The following is a 21,192-nucleotide window of genomic DNA, read 5'->3' as shown; positions in this document are numbered from 1 at the left end:
GCTAGGATTTCAAAGAGATGACTGTCTGATGGCTAGCATAGCTTCTGTCCTTGACCGAGGGCTGGAGAGACAAGAGAAGAGCTGCAGATGTATATGGAGGAGAAGAAGGGAGGTTGGGGTGTGCATTGACAAGGGTGTGGTTGGCACTGAAGATTCTGTTAAGGTCACTACTGTGGTCCGACCTGAAACAAAGAGGGACAACTTGCTTGTCATCGTTTTTCTCCTCTGAAAAGTAAAGGAGACTGTATTCAATGCAGATTTAGACTCCCTCCTGTCTAGCCCTTCACCAAAGAACTGAAGTCTGGGAGGAGTCCCTTGGGTTATCAGAGCCTCCTGACGGCAGCTACCCCAGTGTTTCCCAACCTTTTTCAGTCTGAAATACACCAGGAGCAAGTTCTATCACGTCTACTCTCCTAACCACCGTTCACTTAGATGGCATTCCCCACTGTTATTCATACCGCAGTAATTAATTCACTCAAAAGTTTGCGTGTTAAACTGTGCAGAGTAAAGAGTATCATTAATTTAAGAAACATTTATTAAGTACCTTCTATCTGCCAGACACACTAGGCATTAGGTTTAGATATAAAAATAAGGGATGAGATAGAACTGCTACATCTAAGGGGTTTATATTTTGGTTCAAAGGGGAAATAAAGAATATACAGTAAATGGCAGTAACTCACTTTGTGTGTCTATGTGCAAATGGGTGTGAACTTGTAGCACCTATTCCCTGTGCCGCTTTTGTGTCCTCTTATATTGTTACTTACTCTTTCTTATATATGTGTCTTAGCTGTCCACAGAGATGGGATGCTAGCTCCTTGAGGGCAGAAATCCAGGTCTTTAAAGTGAGGTACACGTAGCACTAGCCTAAAGCCTTATACATTCCCAGCTATTCGGCAAATGTGTTGAATTGGCATAGAGCCATATATCAAGGTGTAATAGTTGCTTTAGAGTCTGTGACATTCCTAGTTGTGGTAAATATTTGTCCTCTGGAGGGAGGACACAAAAAGTTACAATAAGTATGATGACGAGTAAGATAATTATGTGATGACCAAGGGAGGTCACTACACAGTATAATAGTGCTTAGGCTCCTCAGTAGGATTTTTTTTTTTTTTTTTTTTTTTTTTTTTCTCCTCAGTAGGATTTTAAGCCAGTTCCTAAAGAGGGGCCAGGGCTGAGGAGTGGCAGTGGAGTGCAGAGAAAAGGACATAGGCTTGTTTTTATATGTACTGTATTTCCTTTTACTTTTTTATAGACATTTCTCACCATCTTCCTACTCCAAAATTATGGTTAGGCCATTTGTACACATTTGGACCCTGTTTTGTTCACTTAACGTAGTGGTGTATTTTCTTATGCTATTAAAAAATCAGATTAAAAAATACTTAATCAACATGTAATATCTCATCATGGATATACCATAATTTATAAAATCATTTCTTTTTGTTAGACATTTATGATGTTTGCAGGTTTGTCATTGTATTTTCCTTCTGTGACAGCTACCCACATCTTTATACAGAAGTCTTTGCAATTTTCTGAAGTGGAATTTCTGGGGCAAAGGATAAAGACCACCATTCTGGTCTGTGGAGTGACTGCATTAGATTCACCTGAAGGAGGTTATGATTGTATTTCTTTTTTCTTTTTTAAAAAAGTTATTTTTTAAAAAATTTTTATTTATTTATTTATTTATTATTTTTGGCTGCGTTGGGTCTTCATTGCTGCGCGCAGGCTTCTCTTTAGTTGTGGCAGCGGGGGCTACTCTTCGTTGTGGTGCTTGGGCTTCTCACTGTGGTGGCATCTCTTATTGCGGAACACGGGCTCGAGGCGCATGGGTTTCATTAGTTGCAGCATGCGGGCTCAAGCTGCTCCGTGGCATGTGGGATCTTGCAGGTGCAGGGCTCAAACCCGTGTCCCCTTCATTGGCAGGCGGATTCTTAACCACTGCGCCACCAGGGAAGCCCCAAAAATTTATTTATTTTTGGCTGTGTTGGGTCTTTGTTGCTGCGCGTGGGCTTTCTCTAGGTGCAGCGAGCGGGGGCTACTCTTCGTTGCGGTGCGCGGGCTTCTCATTGCTGTGGCTTCTCGTTGTGGAGCACAGGCTCTAGGCGCACGGGCTTTAGTAGTTGTGGCACGCAGGCTCAGTAGTTGTGGTTCGTGGGCTCTAGAGCGCAGGCTCAGTAGTTGTGGCGCATGGGCTTAGTTGCTCCGTGGCATGTGGGATCTTCCCAGACCAGAGCTCGAACCCGTGTCCCCTGCATTGGCAGGTGGATTCTTAACCACTGCGCCACCAGGAAAATCCCTATATTTCTTAAAAGAATTTATTTTTTGAGTAAGTAAAAATGTAAACACCACAAAAGGGAGTACGATGAAATTTCCTTTGTACCTTTGTCCCTCATTTCCCTCCCCAGAGGTGTTCTATGCATGTATAAGCACATGTATAGATAAAGAACATTTGTAAATAAAGAGATCATTTGATCCCACCTCCCGGAAATTCTAATCTAGTCTGAAGTGGAACCTTGGAATGTCTCTTTTCCTCCCCTAATGCTTTCTAGCTAACTCTACTATGCAGCCAGATTTGGGACCATCAGGTTAGGTGAAGTCTTGGTATTCTTTCCAGGTCTAAAATTTAATGACTAAAACTCACAGAATTAGTAATTTAAAAAGTAATGATGATTAATGTTAGGACTAAATCATCAAGTATCATAGATTCTCTTAGGAATGATCTCAGAGATCCAATTTTTGATACTGAATTTATTATTATTAATACAAATAATGGTCACCATTGATTGAGTGCTTATCTGTGCCAGGCTCTGTGGAAAGTACTTTTTATACATTCTCACTTAACCCCATAGCACTCCATGTACTAGGTAATTCTTAAACCAAGGCTTTGGAAGGATTAAGCAGCTTACCCACGATCAAGGGACCATTAAGTGGCAGAGTGAAGATTTGAACTCAGGCCTCTTACTCCAGGCTGATGTTCATTACCCTCTACCCTCCACCCTCCACCCTCATCATTAGATTATACTATGCCTGGTGTTTGGTAACTTGCTTTTTTCACTAAAAACATACCTTGAATATCTTTCATTTCATATATAAAGGTGTATATATCTATATATATACATAATTTAGTTCATTTTTAGAGGGTGTTTTTGTTGGTCATTATTTACTACACATGAATACATTTCTAAAGCAGATTTCGAACAATACAGATAAGGGAAACCCCTTTGATTTTCACTCCAATTCTTACAACCACTATTATCAAATTCATGTATATCTTGTGGATTCTTTTCCATGTATTTATGTATGTACAGAAATACATGGTTTTGTGAGTGCTTTATAGTTATTTTATTTTTACATAAATGGGAACACACTATACATAGGGTTTTATAACTTGCTTTTTTATCTTAATAATATATCTTAAATCTTTCCATATCTCTGCCTAAAGATCTTTCTCAATTTTTTCACTGCTACATAATGTCTATAGTTTATGTAACTATTTCCCTAATGATGGGAATTATTCTAAACACTGTTGTTGTAAAGAGTATTGAATTATTTTTCTCATAAATGTCTAGAAGTAGAATTGCTGGATAGAAGTTTGAAATGTTAATAGAGACTGAAGTTGCCCTCCGAAAAGGCTAATACGCCAGTTTATACTTCCACTGGCAGCCTGTGAGAGTGCCATTTCCCTTGCCAGCACAGGACACGCTGCAGCTCTTCCCCTGAATTTACTTTATGTTAATTGCTTCTTCTGGATGGTCTCCTGCAAAACACACCAAATACTGACAGATCTCTTTTGATTAAACTCTAGGATAACTTTTCCCCTATTATTTTTGACCTCTGTCCTGGGCCTGTTCTCTAACATACATAGACTTTTTTTTTTTTTTTTAAGAGTCTAAATCTTGTGTCTCTTCTGGAACATCCTCATGCCTGTCTGCATCTCCCTCCTGCAGTCAGTGATAGGTCTGCAGTGGTTCAGGCATAACCCTGCTTACAGCCAGAATGACTTCTCTCAATTACCTATTGGCACAGGGAGAGGCAAGTTGAAGAATTACATAACACTTTGTTTTAACCAACTGCTTATTTTCTGCTTTAACACTTTCTTTGTTTACTAGCTGTTATTATTCCATATTTTTGTGATCTGTTTAGAATGTGTGGGTCAGGCTACCTTGAGTGGAAGCCGCTAAAGGGCGGGATCATCATCAGTTTGTTGAGAGGCCTCTTGATTATAGGGCAGCTTTGGCTGGTACCCAGACTGAAAATGGGCCTGCCCTGCCGTCTTTTGGATCACATACACAGGAATAAGTAAACAACAACGAGAAACAAACAATTCTAAAATTAAATGAGAAGAAATAAACATTGTTTGATACATTAAAAGGTTCAGTTGCCTTCGGCTTCCCTGGTGGCGCAGTGGTTAAGAATCCGCCTGCCAATGCAGGGGACACGGGTTTGAGCCCTGGTCCGGGAAGATCCCACATGCCGCGGAGCAACTAAGCCCGCGAGCCACAACTACTGAGCCTGCACGCCTAGAGCCCGTGCTCTGCAACAAGAGAAGCCACTGCAATGAGAAGCCCGTGCACCGCAACAAAGAGTAGACCCCGCTCAGCGCAACTAGAGAAAGCTCGTGTGCAGCAACAAAGACCCAACGCAGCCAAAAATAAAAATTAAAAAAAGTTCAGTTGCCTTAATAATTATTAGAAGAAAAAGAAAGAAGACAGATGAATTCAGGAAGCCTTGTATTTCTTAAGGCTTGATTTTTCTCCTGTGTGAGTAATGGAAGAATAAATATGTGGAGAGGTAAGAGCCTCTTGAAGCCCTGGGGATCTCGGGGTCCTTGAATAATTTGGAGTGTTTGCCTCTGTGGCCATAGAAAGTACAATTGGGTAATTTAGCTTCCAGATCTTTTTTTAAAAAATAAATTTATTTATTTATTTATTTATTTATTTTTGGCTGCGTTGGGTCTTTGTTGCTGTGCCTGAGCTTTCTCTAGTTGCGGTGAGCAGGGGCTACTCTTCGTTGTGGTGCGTGGGCTTCTCAAAGCAGTGGCTTCTCTTGTTGTGGAACATGGGCTCTGGGCTTCAGTAATTGTGGCATGCAGGCTCAGTAGTTGTGGCTCATGGGCTCTAGAGCACAGGCTCAGTAGTTGTGGCGCATGGGCTTAGTTGCTCCATGGCATGTGGGATGTTCCCGGACCAGGGCTCGAATCCGTGTCCCCTGCATTGGCAGGTGGATTCTTAACCATTGCGCCACCAGGAAAGTCCCTAGCTTCCAGATCTTGATGGCATGAACTGATGAATGAAGAAAAAAGTGACAGTGAGGGATTATTCAAGAAATTCCAGAGCATTAGAGCTGGAAGGAAGTTTGGAGGTCATTTAACAATAGCATATGGCTTAATGGGTTTTGGGATCTGAAAAAACCTGACCTTGAAACTCAACTCCCTAGCTGCATAGTTTTTGGCAAGTCACCTATCTCCTCTGAGCCTCAGTTGCTTCGTTTGCAAAATGAAGATAATAACTACTTCATAGGATTTTACAAGGAATGGAAATAAGTATAATGCATTTCTCGTAGTACCTGGCATATAGAAGGTACTTTGTACATGTGGTTATCACATGGGCCAGCACCCTCATTTACATGAAGAGACTGGTTCAGGGAGTGACATGGACAGCACAAGTTCATGAGTTGTGAGTAGCGGAGCCAGACCCCGATTTAGATTTCTTGACTTTTAGCCCAGTTTCCTTTCTACCACCGCACAATGCAGTCTTTTTTCATTCATTCTTTATTTTAAAAAGGAAAAGAAAAAGCATGCCACCACCCCCTACTTCCCTCCCCTCCATACACATTCTTCTTTGTTCTTTGTGTATAGTGTGATAATTGGGACAGAAACCCTACAGAGGTACAGGATAGGAGGCAGTATTCAGTTGGAGAGGCTTAATTGACCAGCTTATCAAAACTGGCAGCAGACTGGTGATCCTGGATCTAGCTCTGGCTGTGAGCAGGGAGGAATGTACTTTGAGTTCCTCCCTTATTTCCTACTGTGCTTGCCGGCTCTGGTTGGCCAGGACTCCCAAATGGATGAGGCTGATTTGAGCCAGCATCCTATTGGCCAACTCTGTTTCCTTCTAACCAGGAGCTGCGGAGAGGAAAATGTCTGGTTGGCCTCTGGGATTTTTCTGCAATCTTCAGAGGGAAAAAGGGAGGAGGGGGTGAAACTGGAAGGTACAAGGCTGAGGCCCTGGCCTCAGCAAAAAGATACAAATGCCTGGGAATCCTTGGCTCCCTTATGGCTAAATTCTGTGCAGAGATTGCCCTGGATGGAGGAAATTGGCCACACTCACCCCCTCTCCTTCCCGAGCTTCTGTCGGGAACCGTTGTATCTTGTGCTGACTAGCATGGCTGCCAGATCCCTCTTCACTGAAGCACCCTGTGCTCTAGACCTTTATCTGCCTTTGTGGATCATATTTTATTTTTTCATACCCCCCCTTCCCAAAAGACCTTTTTTAAAAAATTATTTATTTATTTATTTATTTTTGGCAGCGTTGGGTCTTCGTTGCTGCGTGCGGGCTTTCTCTAGTTACAGTGAGCGGGGACTACTCTTTGTTGTGGTACGTGGGCTTCTCATTGCGGTGGCTTCTCTTGTTGTGGAGCACGGGCTTTAGAGTGCAGGCTCAGTAGTTGTGGCTCATGGGCTTAGTTGCTCCACGGCATGTGGGATCTTCCCGGACCAGGGCTCGAACCCGTGTCCCCTGCACTGGCAGGCAGATTCTTAACCACTGCACCACCAGTGAAACCCAAGGCCTTATTTTTGTTAGGAGACAATGAATAAATGAAATCAACTAATCACTGCTAATGAGTTTGACTTCTCATGGTATCCTTCCCAGATGACATATACCTTAACCTAGGTAAGAGAAGCACATCTGCCTGCAGAAGACCAGAGGGAATGACTCCAGGCCTGGGTAATTTGGGCAGCATGGTGTCTGTAACAGGTAGCATTTGCTAGGCATGCACTATCTCTTTTGTATTAGGCACTGTCAGAAGAGTGGGAGAAGTCACGAGCCCACTTCTGGAGGAGTTCACAGTTTAGAAGGGAGTCGGGCATGCTCAAATCATCACTGTGATGTAGAGTGTGCTTTGGAGCAGACCATTTGTGTGCAGTCCGATGTAAGATCAACTGAGCAGATCCATTAGTCAGGGAGATCTCAGGGCCTCAGTCCTGGCCTGGGTGGTAGCAATGGGGAGCCTCACTTTAGCTGTCTGTAGACTCAGGATCATATGGAAACCTGATACTGTGGTGGAGGCAGAACTCCTGAGGGGAGTTTATACTGGAACAAGTACAGCCTCGTGTCTAAGAGGAATTTTCTTGGTGTAGCAGAGGCCTTGATAGCATTCATTGTTCAGTCACACCCAGGGGTAGGGACAGTCTTCATATGCTTTCATCCAGTTCTCTTACCTAGAGAATACTGTATTGAGCACCAATCATGTGCAGAGTGGATATGGGAATCAGACATGTAGACTCCTTCCCTGACCCCAGAAACCCATGGTCAAGATTCAGGGCAAAGCTTGTAGGACCTAAAAAGGACGGGTAAGTGTTTAGTAATTACTATTAAAACAACTTAATGGCAGGAATTGAGTTACAAATAATTATGTCTGTTTTCTTTTTTTTTTTTTTTTAGTAAGTACTCTGTACCTCCTTGCTTGGAGCTAGCTACTTAGCAAAACCCTTGATAAATAGTTGATTGACTAAGATATGTCAATGAAAGGAAAGCCATTTCTGAGGGCCTTGGTAGAGTGATGTTGCATCACTTGAAATAAAACTCCCTCAGCTTTAGGATCCTTGGAGGGAGATGGTGAACTAAAGGCAGAATGCCATCATTAGTCTGGCCCATGCCACTGGAAAAGCCTTGTTCTGTTATGAGATAGATAGACAGACAGACATAAATAGGTAGTAGGTAAATATTAGATATTATTCCCTCTTTATAGATGAGGCAACTGAAAGATGGGCTGACTCCCCCAGATTCACCCAGTTGGTAAGTGGCAGAAGTGGGAGTGGAACCTAGGTCTTCTGACTCTTGATCCAGGGCACTTTCCTCTACCCACATGGCCTGGACTGAAGCCATCGGCAGCTCACATCTAATAATGGGACAGGATGAAGTAACTGAGGCCTAGAAAGGCTCAGTGACTTGCAGATTATGTTTTGAGTTGATCTTTATTTCTGAGAAAGATCTTTACTCAAATGCCACCTTCTCTGTGATCACTCCATTCAGAGTTGCTCCTTGCCCCTCTCTCTATACACAAACCCCTATCCCCCTCCTCTACTTTATTTTTCTCCATACCATTATCACTGTTTAACATTTATATATACTTAGTAGGCTTACCTACTGAACATTGCCTTATGGCACATTTTAGGCTGACATTTCAGAAGCAGAGGAAGGAAAACAGTGATTGGAGTGAGCTGAGACATTGTAGGTCTTGGGCCTTGTCTTCTGGCTGAGAAGGGATTCTGCTGAGCAAAAAAGTCTTGGAAGTCTGCTTAGTTGAGTTCAGCTTCTAGGTCAAGGATAAAGCTAGTAGTAGATAATGTTTGGAAGAAGGGATCTGGGCAACAGGGCTCATGGGTTCCTTTGCTCTTGTGCTTGGTCCTGGGCTCCGTCGTGCTGAGGGAGGCCAAGAGGGTTCTGAGGGCCCAGGTTCCCTAGAGCAAATTCTATAGGTTTGTGCAGTTATGAATAAGGCTACTGTATTAAGACTTCAGATTTATGCAAGATTTAATGATTCTTGAGGGAGGGATTATGAAAGGATTCTGGGCATTTGTGTGCTGTAGATGACATAACCCTGGACTGAGACTTAGTAGCCCCAGCTTCTAATCTTGGCTTTGCAACTCATCTTCTGGGTGGCTTTTGTTTTTGTGTTTATTTATTTATTTATTCAGGCTGCACCGTGTCTTAGTTGTGTCACATGGGATCTTCATTGTGGCATGTTTAGTTGTGGCATGCGAACTCAGTTGCGGCATGCATTCAGGATCTAGTTCCCTGACCAGGGATCGAACCCAGGCCCCCTGCATTGGGAGCGTCTAACAAACTTGAGCGTAACATTTCTTTTTTTTGAAAAATTAATTTATGGCTGTGTTGGATCTTCATTGCTGCATGTGGGCTTTCTCTAGTTGAGAGCACAGGCTCAGTAGTTGTGGCGCACGGGCTTAGTTGCTCCACGGCATGTGGGATGTTCCTGGACCACGGCCCGAACCCATGTCTCCTGCATTGGCAGGCGGCTTCTTAACCATTGCGCCACCAGGGAACCCCGAGCATAATATTTCTAAAGCCAACTCCATCATTTTCCCATCACATCTACTTCTTTTATTCACTTTCCCAGATGATGGTTCCATTATCTTCCTGACCACCGAAGCACAGAACCTGAGCATCATTCTGGATTTTTCTCTCCACTCTCCCCTATGTACCATATATACCATCAGTTAAGGAAAGCCCAAACTACTTCCCTTTCCTGTTACCACTGTTTCAGTTCCTAATCTCTAACTTCAACAAACCACAGCCTCCGGTTATCCCTGCCTCTGGTTTCATCCCCATTCAAATCTAGCCTTCAATTAAAGACCAAAGTCATCTCTCTGAAGCACAAATCTTACCATCATCCCCCTGCTTAAATCCTTCAGTTGCTCTTGATACCCTGTAGAGCAACACTGACATTTCTTAATGGGTACACAGGAGGCCTTCCGGACCTTCTCCTGCATGTCTTTGGCTTATACTTTATGCTGCGCAGCAACGATCTGCCCTTGGTCCCTTGCGCTCACTGTTGCTGTTTCGCAGGCGTAGCCTGGCATAGAATAGGTGCTCATTAGTCGAATGATAGTGAATAATATAAATGTGAGACCCACTGGACTAGAAGTGTCCTAGGTTTAGAGCTTCTAGGATAGGATACTAGGGAACCAACTTAGATAGCCTAAAAGTTCCCCCAACTGAGGGGGTGTGTGGACCCTACTGACTATAAAATCATGCTGCACAGCTTATGGGATCCTAGTTCCCCAACCAGGGATCGAACCCCGGGCCCACAGCAGTGAAAGTGCCGAGTCTTAACCAGTGGACCACCAGGGGATTCCCTATAAATTTCTTTTCTGCTCTTTGGTTTTGTGGTCTGGACTTGAGTCTCAACTCTGTTCTGGGATTCAGGACCCTTAGACCTAGTCCTGAATCTGTCAGTTGGGGCAACTCCCATCCCATCTCCAGGCCCAGAAGCAGTGGGCGAGCAAGGCAGTTAAGAGAATGGGCTGCGGGACTTCCCTGGCAGTCCAGTGGTTAAGACTTGGTGCTTCCAATGCAGGGGCAAGGGTTTGATCCCTGGTTGGGGAACTAAGATCCCACATGCCACGCAGCATGGCCAAAAAAACCTGAAAAGGTAGAATGGGCTCTGGAGCCCAGTCTGCCTGGTTGGAACTCTCCTCTCTGTAGTTAACCTCTTCTTGCCTCAGTTTCTCCATCTGTAAAATAGTCCGTATCTCACATAGTTGTTAAATTGAATGAGTTAATATAGTTCCTGTTGTAGAGGAAGTGCCGAGTAAATGTTGGTTGCTATTATTGTTGAAGGAAATATATTTGGCCTCAGGGACACCTCCAGATGACATAATTATGAGCTTGACTTAGCAGAGGTAGAGGGAACTGAGGGCTCCTTTTCAATCTTTAGTCCTGGGGTCTGACCTAGCAAATTATATCTGAGTGACCCAGTCTTTCCTATCTGTGGAATGGGCATGAATAATGCTGGCCTCTAGCAAGTTCCTGAAGGGTGGAAGAGCTAAAGAAGAAAGAGAACAGGGGTTAAAGAAGACTTAAGGGGTGTTCCCTGTCTCTGTTTGCATCCTCTTCCTAGGTGCCTTTACCCTGAGGCTCCCAGAGCCCTCATGCTGCTCCTTGGACCCTGGGACGGTCATGAAATATCCCTTCTTATACTCCTGGCTTGTTTCTCTTCTCCCAGGTCTGTATCCTAGAGAATCCTGGAGTCTCTTTGCTGAGGTCTGATTGATGGTTGTTGTGTCATCCCTTTGGGAACAGCTGCTTAGCAGTCACCCTTCCTGGACAGGCAGAATTTCCCCAGGGAGCAGTAGCCTCAGTGGTTGGAATGTTAAGTCTCTTTCAGTTTCATCCATTAAAGCCTGTCTGGGCAAGAGTCTGTGTTGGACCCAGCACTTGGAGGCACTCCAGCTGAGCCCAGGCCCAGGCCACTCCCCGGATATATATGCTAGATTTCCTCATTTAAAATGGACAGAGGGAGATGCTTGCATTATTCTAGACATGCTCTTTTTTTTTTTGGCTGTGTTGGATCTTTGTTGCTGTGCATGGGCTTTCTCTAGTTGCGGCGAGCGGGGGCTACTCTTCCTTGCGGTATGCGGGCTTCTCACTGCGGTGGTTTCTCTTGTTGCGGAGCACGGGCTCTAGAAGACAATGCTCATTTTTATTTGCTTACTTTCCAAGATGAGATATTTAAACTTCACACCTAACTGCTAAAGAGGCTGTCAAAAATGTAAGGTACAGGGCTTCCCTAGTGGCGCAGTGGTTAAGAATCAGCCTGCCAATGCAGGGGACACAGGTTCGAGCCCTGGTCCATGAAGATCCCACATGCCGCGGAGCAACTAAGCCCGTGCGCCACAACTCCTGAGCCTGCACTCTAGAGCCCGTGAGCCACAACTACTGAGCCCACGCGCCACAACTACTGAAGCCCGCGCGCCTAGAGCCGGTGCTCCGCAACAAGAAGAGCCACCACAATGAGAAGCCCGCGCACTGCAATGAGGAGTAGCCCCTGCTCGCTGCAACTAGAGAAAGCCCGTGTGCAGCAGTGAAGACCCAATGCAGCCAAAAATAAATAAATAAAATAAATAAATTTATATATAAAAAAAGTAAGGTACAGAGTCAAGACACTCTGGGGTGTGGCCTTACCCGTGGGCGTGCTTCACCTTAGCTCCACACTGCTGCCTTCCTCCACTTCCTCAGTTTCTCTCCATGTTTCTCCAAGTGCAGTTTTAATTTGTTGCACTTCTGGTGGGAAAGAAAATGGCATGCTCACCTCACAGGTCCATTTCTTCTGGTCCTAATCCTAGGCAGAGCCACATACTGGAGTTAGGTAGATTTAGAGAAGAAACAGAAAAATGGTGACTTAGTAAGTCACCTAGCAGTGGTCTGCACCAGAGTTCCTCAAGGTGTGGCCCAAACAATACCTGTTACTACAGTCACCTTGGGGAATGGGGAGAGTTGTTAAATGCATATTTCTGGGTCCTTCCCCTCTCCTATTGAATCAGAGTCTCTGGAAAGATGACCTGGGAATAAGCATTGTAAAGAAGCGTATCAGGTGATTCTTGTGCTTACTCCAGTTGGAGAATCAGGGCTGTAGAGGTTGGTGTTTTAGTATGGGGTGGCCTGGAGTAGGGGACTGAAGTCTGTGGAGGAGGGCTCAGCAGCCTCATTGAGCACTGGTCAGGGAAGTGCTCAAGGTTCAGCAGGAAACATCCCACTTAAACATCCAGGTTTTCCTGAGTGGCATGTTCTGCAGGCGGTGATGGAGACAGAGGAAGATGTGGGGTATTCACCAGCCCTCTTGCCGGAAGGTAGAAACCCAGCCCCAGGTGATGGAATTAGTCAGATGGGGCCTACCAAAACATATACCCTTTTAACCTTAGCTTCATTCATTCCAATACTTATTGAGCTCCTCCTATGTGTCAGGCACTATTATTGGTGGGATACATTCTTGAACAAAGCCAAGATCCCTACCTGCCAGAGGTGAGAAGTAGAAAATAAACAATAAAACAAGTAAGTCAGATAGAAGGTAATAAATGCAATGGAAAAAAGAAAAGGCAGAGCAGGGTAAAGGGGCTGGGTGGGGTCAGGAGTCAGTATTAAATGTGAGGTCAGGTACACCTCCTGAGCAAAGGGCAGGAGGAGGGCGGGGTGGCTGGCTGTGCAGTTGTCTAGGGAAATGCACCCGGCTTAGAGAACAGACAGTGCAAAGGCCCTGCAGCGGGGAGCAGATCTGGTGTGCCCTTCAGTCTGGGGCTCAAGGTCTTAAGCCATTTCCCTAGAAAAGTTGCTACCATGACCCTAATTCTTTTAGTGCTCAGAACCAAAAAGAAATCTGACAGTAGCCTTAGAAGACATGAGCTGAGGTGCAGAATTGGAAAAGGTCAGCGGGCTTCTCATTGCGGTGGCTTCTCTTGTTGCAGAGCACAGGCTCTAGGCACGCGGGCTTCTTAACGGAATACAGGAAGTCCAGTGCCACACTGAAGGAGTGGCAGAGATGGGATCACACTGTGGTCCCCCTTCGTGCTCACTAGTGTTAGATTTTTCTGGGGAGTTTTGTTTGAGATTAACCCTCCTGAAGGGTAGGGGGGGTTCACGTTGCGCTGTGGAAGTGGTGGGCTTGGAGGCCTTTTCATCTTCCCCGAGGGTCCCACCCCCCCAGAGGCCATCGCTAACCAGTCTCTCCCCCTTCTTTGCTGCTAGTGGTGGGAGCCTTAGAGAGTGGCTGTCAGGCAGAGTGATGGTTCTAGAAGACAATATACGGTTTATCAATGTTGAATTTTGTAGCTCGCCTCTGCCGCCACCGTTGGAGGGAGCGGCCAGGCTTGGCAATGTTATTTGATAATAGAATAATCATCATTTATACTGCAGCTCGGAGTGCCTCTGCTACTGATAACAGCTCGGTGCCTGGGTGTTGGGGAGATAAAACAGACTCTAGAAGGGAGAGTGAACCGGCTTGGAATCCATGACCCTGGAAGACTGGACTTTGGCCTCTCTCACTGACCTCTGAGAGGGGACAATTTAGCAAAGATGTTCCCCAGGGATAAAAGCAGCCCTAAAATGCTTTCTTTAAAAAAGGTGACCTGTGAGCACATCTAGGTCGTACCTCTTGCCCTCCTTGGTTGGGTAGTTGACTCCACTTTGTCCCCCCCTTTATCAGATCATTCTTCAGCCGGGGGAGTAGTCAGCAGGTGGACAGTGGGGCACACTCTGAAGCGGCTCTGTGAGCCCGATGACAAAAGGCCATCCTGCCAGGTACACGGGAGGGAAGGAGGAGAGGGGTCAGCCAGTTCTCTTACAGACTCTTAGGTTGGAGCTCCAAGGGACCTTGTGATTCCTGCAAATTTGTACGTAGACCTCTTCCGCAAATCAGAATTGTATTTCAGAGCTCTTCTGTCTTTCCGATGGTGTGGCGAGCTATCTTGTGAAGAGAGTCATCACTCTTGTGAAGTTGCGGGTGTGTTTCTGTACCGGGAGTGTGGCCGTGAACTGGGCAGCGTTCACACAGGAGGACCCAGAGAGCAAAACCAATTTAACAGGGGGACTTCCCGGGCGGTCCAGTGGTCAGGACTCCGCGCTTCCACTGCGGAGGGCCCGGGTTCGATCCCTGGCCCGGGAACTAGGATCCCACAAGCTGCGTGGCATGGCCAAAAAAACCCAATTTAATAACATTCTCAACCTTTGAAATGAGCTAGTCTCCATCCATCTCCACTGTCCGCCAGCTCCCCAAAGGGCCGTGCTGGAAAAGATGGGCCCACGCTGTGGCAGGACGGTGGATATTCAGAAGCTCGGGGGAGCCGTGGTTCCTGAGGTCTCCGAGGCTGGCTCTGGGGTCTCCTCACTCTTGTGAGATATGTGTCCCTGCTGGTCAAAGACAGCCTCTCCTCTTGAGGACTCTGATGGCCAGGCTAAGCAACCTCAGGGACTCCAGATGCCGAAGTGAGAAGGACAGGAAAAGGGAAAGTTGCTAGGAATACAGCAGGAGGTGTCCCAGGAGACATTTGGGGTTTCCTGACCAGATTGGGATTGAGGCTGGGATGGGAGTAGAAGCCTTGCGTCGATACCAGTGATACATAGTGGGGTCGGGGGTGTCCTGGAAGGGAGGGCAGAGATGGCTTAGTGCTGATGTTCTGAACCCAGGATATCAGGAACAGTTGGGGAGAGTCTGTAAAGCACGAACTCCTGCCCCCATCCCCACTCCTTTGGGAATAGACTCTCCAGAGGCAGGTAGATGCTGTGGGGTTCTGCGGGGTGAGGGCCAAGGCAGGGTGGAAAAGACAGGCCCAGGCCTTAGTCCCAGAGGAAAAAGGGGGTCTGGGTGAAGCTTTTAAATAGTATATGTTTGTGATAAACCTCGTGCTGGCCTTGTCCTGAAGTTTTTTTGTGTTTTTTTTTTAATATTATCTTGACTTTTTTTTTTTTTTTTAATTTGTTTATTCATTTTTGGCTGTGTTGGGTCTTTGTTGCTGCATGCGGGCTTTCTCTAGTTGCGGCGAGCGGGGGCTACTCTTCGTTGTGGTGCGCGGGCTTCTCATTGCGGTGGCTTCTCGTTGCAGAGCACGGGCTCTAGGCACGCGGGCTTCAGTAGTTGTGGCTCCCGGGCTCTAGAGTGCAGGCTCAGTAGTTGTGGCTCGCGGGCTTAGTTGCTCCGTGGCATGTGGGATCTTCCCGGCGCAGGGATTGAACCCGTGTCCCCTGCATTGGCAGGCAGATTCCTAACCACTGCGCCACCAGGGAAATCCGTGTCCTGAAGTTTTAACAACAGAAAATAGAGGAACAGACCTAGGCTAAAGGTCAAGAAATCTTGGTCCTAACATCAATGCTATCGTTTAGTGGCTTTGTGACCTTGGACAAATCACTTCACCTCTCTGAGTCTCAGTTCCTTTTACTCTAAAATTAAGTGATTAGGCTTAATGGTTGTTAAGGTGTCTTTCCAGCTCTGAAAATACAGGTCTGTGATTCTAAGAGTGATTTAGTTTCTCTGCCACAAGGTGGTTTGGTACCTTGTTGTATTACATTTGGAAGACGAGAGCTTGGGTGCTGCGCTTTGTTTATGGAATGTGATACCTGGGGCCAGCTCATCCATCTGCCAGCTTCCAGGCCAGGACCACCCCTGATCACTTGATAGAGCTTTCCCTAAAGTGGGACACTGCTTCTGTGGGAATAAAATTCATTAAATTAGAAAATTTTAAAATGAGGGTTCCAGGGCCCAATGAGTTTGACAATCAGGGTTAAATACATTCAACAGTTTCTTTTTTTTTTTTTTTTTTTTTTACAAGATTTCTCAGAGCCTTTAATACGCCAGTATGCATCTTGAATCTCTTAAGAGGGAGAATATGTAGTATTTACCAAATAATTTGATTGTGAGATCCATTTTTCTTTTATTTATTTATTTACTTACTTATTTATTTATGGCTGCATTGGGTCTTCGTTGCCGCGTGCGGGCTTTCTCTAGTTGTGTCGAGCAGGGGCTACTCTTCGTTGCAGTGCATGGGCTTCTCACTGCGGTGGCTTCTCTTGTTGCAGAGTACGGACTCCAGGCACGCAGGCTTCAGCAGTTGTGGCGTGTGGGCTCAGTAGTTGCAGTGCGCGGGGTCTGGGACGTGCAGGCTTCAGTAGTTGGGGCCCGCAGGCTGGGTAGTTGTGGCTCGTGGACTCTAGAGCGCAGGCTCAGTAGTTGTGGTGCGCGGGCTTAGTTGTTCCGCGGCATGTGGGATCTTCCCGGACCAGGGATCGAACCCGTGTCCCCTGTATTGGCAGGCGGATTCTTAACTACTGCGCCACCAGGGAAATCCCGCGATCCATTTTTCTAAGGAGCATCTCATCAGGTTCACGTGTCATAGAGCACCCCGAGAATGAAGTTTCACTATGCTGACATCTCTTTTTCTTTAAAAACAACAACTCAAAGTTAGATGCCGTTACTCGCTTTTTCCCAAATCCTTGACCTTCAAGGTGGTAGGGGTGTCCACTTTTCCTACTCTGGAATCCTAAAGACAGACTGTCTTGTGTCACGGTCTTCCTAGGGCAGCCTTGCAGGCAGTGCCGGTGATCCTGAGTGAACTGCTGTTGAATTGACACCCCTCACGGTTCCCCATACGCTGCCCCATTCTCCCAGCAGCAGACACTCACAGGGTGCCCCCCACCTTGACAAGGGGTAGCGAAGGCCAAGTCAAGAGGGCTCCTCTGAGCCCAGAGTCTGGTCTTGGTGACCTGGTCTGAGCGTCAGTGGGGCTGGATGGACCAGGTAGTAGCTGTTGACTCTGGTTTGGGGTTGGTTTTCTGTAAGAGACAGGGAAGAAAGCTGCCAGAGTCTGCCACCCTAGGAATATGTACTTCTCCAGGCTGGGCGGGGACGAGGAATCAACTGTGTCTCATTTGGGCAGGAAAGGCTGGGTCACTCTCACTTGGACTCAGTTTTTACACGCCCTTTTCCATGCCCCTGTCTTGTCACTCTGCCCTCTTTCTCCTTCATCCTTCTTTTGGGTTCTTTCTGTCTCTCCGCTGTTCTCCTAAGCAGACAAGCTCTCCTTTCTCCTCCCCCATCCCAATCTCCTCTTCACACTCCCTCTGCCCCCTCAGCCTGGTAGCCTGCCCTTTAGGAATGTTAATTAGCATTCCCGATTTAATTAATTCAGTAGCTAATTAATGATTGGGGACTGGGGGTGGGGAGCTGGGGTGCAGGGGAATTGGGGGCTGGAGGTGGCAGGGAGAAACAGCGGAGGCTGCAGAAGGCATTGCAGATGGCTGTGCGGTGGCTGGCACGGTGCCCACTGCCGTGGATGCAACACTCACACGCACGCACACGTACACACACACACAAAAGGAAAGGGTGATCGAGAAATAAAATCAAAAGCAGGGAGAGAAGGGCACAGGGGCCCTGGGAACTGGGGGTGGGGAAGGCTCTAGATCTATTTGAAGCTGCTCCGGAAGTGGAAGAGGGAAAAAAAAAAAAAGAAACCACCACAGGCGCAGCGAGAAGAGAGCTCTCCCGATACCCCACCCCGCCCCCACCCCACCCCAGCCACCCCTCCTCCCTGGCATGGGATTCATGGGCACCAGCTGAGGACAGGGTCCCCTCCCTCTGCCTGCCATAAACATTGGCACCGAGGACCCAGACTCAGAAGGACACGACATTCCCAAAGAAAATGGTTTTCCTTTTAAGTTGCTTTGTAAAATACATATGTATCTTTTTTAAAAAACATTGCACCCGTTTTGGTGTGAGGGCGAGGCGAAGGAGAGAAGGTGACTGAGCCAGGAGGAGAGAGCACAGATGGCTTGGTGGTGGTGTGGTGTGGTGAGTTGCGGGAGCAGGAGAGGGGTCTGGCAGAGGTTGGGCGTGGGCGGGTGAGGACCCTGTTTTCCTCTTTTCGTTTTGCTGTGGATGAAGGAGAGAGAGAGAGAGAAAGAGAGGCGGGGGGTGGGGAGAGAAGCAAGACAGATGGCAGAGTGGAGAGGCGGCAGCCAGTGCCGGCACTGCCCAGCCTGGGCGGACCCAGCTCCCCCCGCCTGCCAGCTTCCAAATGCCACCCTTCCCCCATCCTCCGTCTCCCCATCCCCCCAGCTTGGCACTGATCTCAGAGAGAGAGGGAGGGAGGCTGGGCAAAGAGCATCTGTTCCCTCCATTCTCCCAGCTCCATCGGCTGCCAACCTAGGGCCATCGCCTGCCTCCATCACCCTTCCTTCCGCCCGCCTGCCCGCCCGCCTCCCCACCCAATCCCAAATGGGTGCTGGATCAGGTGCCGAATCTGGCTGCCTCTCGGGTATACCAGTCACTATGCATTGCTGTGTGTCTGCCACTGCTGCCTGGCACTCGAGGGGCCGTGTGTGTGTATGTGTGTGTGCGCGTGTACATGTGCGCCTAAGTGCGCGCTGTATGTGAGCCTCCTGGGCATGGGTGGGGGTTGGCACTGCGGTTGCCAACCTAGTGTCCAACCAGAAGGACAGAGGGATGGAGTGGAAGAAGGAGGGGAAAGGTTTGGGGCCTGGGAGGACAGAAGGAGGGTGCCTGAGTTGCTTCATGCTGCCTGCTTGCAGGCATGGGCACTGCGGCTGCCACCCTCGTGCCCGCGGAGATGGAAGGAGGCGAATGGGGAGGGGGCAGCGGCAGGAGTCCTGGTGCTCTGGGAGGAAGGCTCGGGACCCGGGAGCCATTGGCATCACATCCTTCAGGCTGGCGCCCCAGGCGGGGTCCGTGGGAACGGGCCCCAGGGGGCAGAGAGGAGGGGCAGGGATGTGTTCCTGATGTTGCTGTCCCTCTAGAGCTCAGCTCTGGGAAATGGTCGGGCTCCGAGGTGGTTGGTCCTCTTCCAGTCTGGGAAAGTGAAGCGGTGGAGAGAGTAGCCAGGGAAGTGCCAAGAGCGTCCAAAAGCCAAGAGGAGAGGTGTGCCCACCGCTCCCCAGGGAGAGCTCGTTGGGCTGGCAGACCGGCCGTTTGTCAGAGCACTGAAGAAGCAAGGGGACCCGGCAGGAGGTGGGTGGGTGCTGGCACAGCCCAGGCAGCCTGGCACAGGCTCTGGTGTTGTGTGAAGTGGGGAGGGTGGCGGTGTCTCTTGCCAATCTGCTTGAGAGGCTTGTTGTGCCAGGAGTGAGAAGGGAGGAGGAGAGATGGTGTGTGTGTGTGTGCGTGTGTGTGTGTGTGTGTGAGTTGTTTGGGAGAACAGACTTTTTTCTGCCGGGACCTCCTTCCCATTCCCTCTTAGGTGTGGGGAGTGGAGCGACAGACGGAGAGAGGCGTGAGGACACAAAGGAGGAAACACGCCATTGCCAAGACCCCAAGGAAGGAGGATGGAGAGGCTGGCAGTCCTGCCTGGCCCCCAGCCAGTTTCCTGCTAAAGATGGCCAGATCCCCTTGCCTGGTCTGTATATGTTACTCTGCGGGCGTCTGCGGGGGAGGGAAGGGCTTGCTTGTGAGCTGGGATCTAGAATGGGAAGGGCACCTTTCTGCGGATCCCATTTGGACTCTCCACTCTAACAAGTGAAGTGTCTGGTTTTCTCCCTGGTGCCCTTCTCCCCTCCCCCTCCCTCTACCCCAGCCCTCTTTCATCTCTATCACCACCTGGCTCCTACCGCTTGGCACCTAACCAACTAGATGCCGCCCCGCTTGGCAGCACTGCACTGGCACGTGAACGCCGTCTCAGATCCTGGCACTGCGGCAAACCCAAAGCCACCAAACATGCTCATGACCGCCACTTGGTGGCAGTGAGAGTGGCGCACACAGGCGTGCCACGCACCGGGTGGAGCCCTGCTGGGGAGTGGCCGAGGACACCCTCAATAGAGGGGCTGAATCCTTGCTCTTCAGCCAACCCCAAGTCCACCTTCCTTCCAACCAGACACTGACTCCCTCCTCCTACCCCCCACCACGCCCAAGAAAGGGATTTAGATGGTGCCACTCTGTGTTTGAGCAGAATTCCAAGGGAAGCTGGAGCACAGAGGAACAAGGGCACGTTTAAGAGTCACACCCAAGGCTCCAGGCTGGTGGACTCTATTCCTCTCTGGGGAGCAAGGACAGAAAAAAAAAAATCCTAAGAGGGCAACATGAGATCCTAGAGAGAGGCCAGCCAGCTATGTTGCCACAAAGATGGTGCCAGAAGAGATTGGAAGGGAAAGAGTAGGAAGAAGGAGAGCCCCTCAGGCCTTGTTGCTGGGTAGTGGGGTGGTTGGTGCCTGTGTGTATTTCATTCTGCCCTGTGCCTTGTGATTGGCTGAGCTGTGGTTGAGTTGAACTGGTTCTTTCTCCCTTGTGAAAAGGCCCATATTCAATAACAGTCCTAGAAAGATGGAGATGTGCTCTAGGCCTAGAGAGGTGGGCAGGTGTTAGGAAGACAAAGGCAACTGGGACTTGTCCTTCCAGAAAGACCACTCAAGGAGGTTTTGTGTTTAGTAATTTCTCTATGGCTTCCCAATTCGAGGTGGACAGATTTCCCTGTCTTTGAAATCCACCTCTGGAAGAGAGACCACGGATCAGCAATGAGCCCTCCCTGGCAGAGAGGAAGGCCCCTAGGAGTGGAACCCCAGCATCTGTGGTGACACAGACCAGCCCTACACCTCCAGATGCAGTGCCATCAGGAGTCCTGCTAAACTGGACCTTGGGCCTCCATGTGGAAGAACTTCCAGCAGGTTGGGCTTTCCTTGCTTCCTGGGTGGCCAGAGGCTGTGGGTCAGTGACTAGGAAGATATTCGGGTAGAAGAATTGGTGGCTCTGGGTGACGTCAGGGGAGGTTGGGCGGCTCAGATAGGGGTAGGACCTGCTCAGAGGGGAGTAAAGCCATTGCCCGGCCTGGGGGCTCTCTGACTTCAGCACGTCTGGAAGTGGATGCAGCTTCAGAAGCAGCAAGGTGGTTTCCACAGCAGAGGAGAAAACAGGGAGGCACTCAGTCAAGGGGGTGAGTGGGCGATGCTTGTAACTTTTTTCCTG

The 21,192-nt window shown here is 48.2% G+C and overlaps 1 long non-coding RNA gene across 1 annotated transcript; it reads left to right on the top strand.

Moving 5' to 3' along the window:
* Positions 1-1,133: 1,133 nt before the first annotated feature.
* LOC309626708 lies at positions 1,134-19,628 on the top strand. The gene is made up of 2 exons (XR_014243367.1): positions 1,134-18,538; positions 19,478-19,628. It is a non-coding gene; the product is annotated as an uncharacterized lncRNA (long non-coding RNA).
* The last annotated feature ends 1,564 nt before the right edge of the window (positions 19,629-21,192 follow it).

This window comes from Balaenoptera borealis (genome assembly GCF_965194805.1).
Source record: "Balaenoptera borealis genome assembly, chromosome: 3".
Taxonomy (NCBI): domain Eukaryota; kingdom Metazoa; phylum Chordata; class Mammalia; order Artiodactyla; family Balaenopteridae; genus Balaenoptera; species Balaenoptera borealis.
Note: the sequence above shows the minus strand (reverse complement) of the source record. Positions and strands in the feature narration are given on the sequence as shown.